Source organism: Schistocerca nitens, chromosome 4 (genome assembly GCF_023898315.1).
Source record: "Schistocerca nitens isolate TAMUIC-IGC-003100 chromosome 4, iqSchNite1.1, whole genome shotgun sequence".
Taxonomy (NCBI): domain Eukaryota; kingdom Metazoa; phylum Arthropoda; class Insecta; order Orthoptera; family Acrididae; genus Schistocerca; species Schistocerca nitens.
In genome coordinates, this window is record NC_064617.1 from 267,850,686 (window position 1) to 267,855,090 (window position 4,405).

Below are 4,405 nucleotides of genomic sequence, written 5' to 3' on the forward strand. Positions count from 1 at the left end.
TTTCTATTTTTCTATCACCTCGTTATACCGTTTTCTGACAAAATAAGCGCAACCTAGCCGTTTGTTGCTTTAATTTTGGATACCAGTGTATGTATTCCTGTTACGGAACACAAAATTTCATACAAGGGTATCAATGTCAGTAAGTAATGAGAATCAAAAGTGTGCTTCAGGTTGTTCTGCCGAGTTGATCGTTCTATTTTATGCACAACTAGCTGCAGTACCCAGCATTGCCCGGTATGAAAGTTCTTGGCAGATTAAAACTGTTTGCCGGACCGACACTCGAACTCGGGACCTTTGCCTTGCACGGGCAAGTGCTCAGCCAAGCACGACTCACGCCCCGTCCTCACAGCTTTACTTCCGCCAGTACCTCGCCTCCTACCTTCCTAACTTTACAGAAGCTCTTCTGCGAAACATGCAGGACTAACACTCCTGAAAGAAAGGATACTGCGGAGACATGGCTTAGCCACAGCCTAGGAGATGTTCCCAGAATGAGATTTACACTCTGCAGCGGAGTGTGCGCTGATATGAAACTTCATGGCAGATTAAAACTGTGTACCGGACCGAGACTTGAACTCGGGACCTTTGCCTTTCGCGGGCGAGTGATCTGTTCGCAGGAGAGCTTCTGCAAAGTTTGGAAGGTAGGAATCGAGGTACTGGCGGAAGTGAAGCTGTGAGGACGGGGCGTGAGTCGTTCGCCTCGTTATCTGGTGACGTCTGGTGGCAATGTCACATTGCTGGATATTGCCATTGTAATTTATTCTCACGATAGGAATTAGTCAGTTTACCACGATGTACTTCGTTTGTTAGGTATTTGACTTTTCGTTAATTTTCTTAATTGTTTCATTTGAATGTAGGAATTTGAATTAAATCGACCAAGAATTTCTAGAGATTTTTTGTAACAACTTTTCCCCTTTGTATATACAATTTTGAATGATCGACCCAGCTGTCCGCTTAAAGTGCAGCGAGTTTTGCTGTTACGTGTACTCGCTGCCTCGACTCCAACCAGACCACAGCTAATGTTGGTCTCACGCCACTATTTACAGCTGACTTCGATTCCCTACTCTTGTTAGGATCTTTGATGCTCTTTTGTTTTTCAGAGCCCGCATTACTATTCCATGAAATGCAGCGCTGGTTGATATGATGCCCAATGAGATTTTAATAATGCCGGCCTGAGTGGCCTAGCGGTTCTAGGCGCTACAGTCTGGAATCGCGCGACCGCCACGGTCGCAGGTTCGAATCCTGTCTCGGGCATGGATGTGTGTGATGTCCTTAGGTTAGTTATGTTCAAGTAGTTCTAAGTTCTAGGGGACTGATGACCTCAGAAGTTAAGTCCCATAGTGCTCAAGCCATTTGAACCATTTTAATAAAGTGTTGTTCACAATGAAACCTCCGTCAATAATTATTAGATTTGTCTGACATCTTTATTTTGATAGACGCCTTAATTATGCTGTGTATGTAGCCTGTTAGTATGTTGGCAGTGCTACAGACGGTGTTAAATTCGCTGACAGCGCTCTGCGCCCTCGGCAAGAAATTCTGTGGTTGGACGGACTAGTAGTTAGCGAGTGGCTAGGGAAGTGTGTGAACAAGATATTGTTAGTGGAGACTCTTTGTTTGCAGGGCATGTATTGTAAAGTGAGGGCGCGCGGGATTAGCCGAGCGGTCTTGGGCGCTACAGTCACAGACTGTGCGGATGATCCCGGCGGAGGTTCGAGTCCTCCCTCGGGCATGGGTGTGTGTGTTTGTCCTTAGGATAATTTAGGTTAAGTAGTGTGTACGCTTAGGGACTGATGACCTTAGCTGTTAAGTCCCGTAAGGTTTCACACACGTTTGATTTTTTGTAAAGTGAGACGTAAGAAAACGAGGATGGATATTGTTGTTAATATTTGGATAGTGGAATTATTGACAGCTATATATTTTTGAACCGGATGTCACATGAATAAGGTAAATTTTTCTAAATACATTGTTTTTTAAAAAAATTCTTTATTCAAAAGATAACTATAATGATACATATCAACCGACTACCTAACTACATTAGTGGGTCCTCAATTTACAGTCATATTACAATTACTGCAATTTAATTTGCTAATACTACAGGTATGTTAGTACTTCTATCATTTCGCCATTAGACTTTTCTTATTTACTATTACTGTATTCTACGTATTTCTTCAGCTGTTATTTGTGTTACGTATATGCAACTCTATCTATACTTAAACTACTGTACACTACCTGCAGCGTTACAGGTGCGCCAGCGTGTTACAAACCTATCTTGTTGGCCTTGCCCACCGAGCTAACCCCAGTGGGCGTGCCCCTGGCACTGGGCTGGCCAAAGACATTAAAATCGCTGCAACACTATCCTATTGAATTTTCGTATCTTATCCTACACCCAAACTATTTCTTATATATACTGTCATTATCGGTGCGTGTCACGATCGGTCAGAGATGTACACCCTCCCCACTAATCCGAGACATGGTGGATCCCAGCCGTGAAGCGGCTAGCCAAGTCCACGCCCCGGCGGAACAGGACAGGTGCTCGGAGTCTAATTCGTGTATTTATGATTGTCGACTATTCCTTAAGAATTCTTTGAGAACTTTACTAGATAATTCATCTGAGAGTGTCCTCTTGCCTCAGAAGATGTTGCGTGTCATGGTTAGGAAGCTGTTGCCTGAGTTGACCTGCAACATCGTCGAAGAGGGGGCACTCATAAAGCACATGGTGTGGAGTGCACTGCACAGCACCACAGTCATACGTTGGTGTAGCCCGCTTCCTGAACCGGCATAGGTACATCGGGTATGGTCCATGTCCAGTAAGAAAATGCAGCAGTCCTCTAGTTGGTTTAAAGCATGTAAACTTTAAGCGCTCTTTAATGTTTGGCAGCAACTCGTATGTTCTTCGCCCTGTTTCATCATTGTCCCACTGCTCTTGCCATAATTCTTCCCCCCTTCTTTTGATTCCAGACTTATCCCCTACGTAAACCCCCATTATTTTCACTATTTTTTCCTTCCTTTCTTTCTTCACCTAGTACCAGGCTGACTGTTCTCTGATTTTTATGTCAATGGGACAGAGTCCCATTAGTACTAATAATTCCCCCCCCCCCCCCCAGCAGCTGTTCTGTATGAACTTATCGAGCGCAGGAGCATGCTTCGCTGCACCATTCTTACGGCCATGGCAGGCATGACCCTCGTGAGCCTGTGTGCCCAGACCCCCAACTCGTATCCTACAGTTGAAGTTAGGATACCGTTATGGTATAAATTAATTAGGTCGTGTGGGAGATAGAAGCGTTTATGACCGATTCCAATTAGGTTGTTTAGCGTTTCCAGTGATCTTTGTGTTACGGTATCAATATATGATGCATAGTTCCACCTTTAGTCGACGACCACACCTAGATAACGGATCTCACGGCGCCGAAGAACTGGTGAGCCGTTAATTCTGACAGTTGGATTCCTCACAAGTTGTCCTTTTAGTAGCAGATATGTGGACTTGCTTTGAGCTACTGTCATTTTGGCTTTGTGACACCATGTAGTCAAAATAAATATAGCCCTTTCAACTTTCGGCTCTAAGTCTTCGCGGCTAAGACCGCCAACCAGCAGAAGGAGGTCGTGTGCGTAGGCTATGACCTCTATCACATCGTTACTGCTCTTTAAGTTGTCCAAAAGGGGGTCCATGTTAACGTCCCAAAAGAATGACCCCAGGACAGAGCCCTGAGGGCACCCCTTCATTATCTTCTTGCTAATTTTTCCGCTAGGGGACGATAGCCATGCATCCCTGTCTTCGCAATAGCTCCTAAGACAGCCATATAGCGGCCCTGGACGTTCCTTTTCCCGCAAGCAGGAGAAGAGCAAAGGCCACCACAACTTGTCAAAGGCGCCACTGATGTCCACCATGATGTCGACAATGTACATGTGTGGGGAAGAGTCACAGACATCCGCAGCCAGGGCGATTGCGTCAGACGCTGATCGCTCGGACTGGAAGCCGAATTTTCTGTCACTCATCTCACACAGAACGCGGTGTCCTGTCAGTCTGTCTGGCAGCAACCTCTCAAAAAGTTTTCCCAGCAGGTCCAGTAAGCACATGGGTCTCTATGATTTCGCTTCTTTAGGGTCTTTATCATGACCTTTTTTAGATTACTACCACATCTGCTTTTTTTCAGATGGCTGGAAATTTTCAGAGCATAAGTTAGTGAGAAGTGCCACCAGCTGGGGCCGAGGAATTGCACCACCTCCGCTCTAATGGCATCTGGGCCAGGAGCCTTGCCCTTCTTAAGGGCCTTTATTTGGGCAGCTACCTCCTCTTCAGAGAAGGGATAAATTGAAAGGTCTCTGTTGGATTCCTTTCATGTTAATTTCTTAAATCTGTTGTCATTTACGGCATAAATTCCTCATCTAAATTTATTGTGGTGTTTCTGAT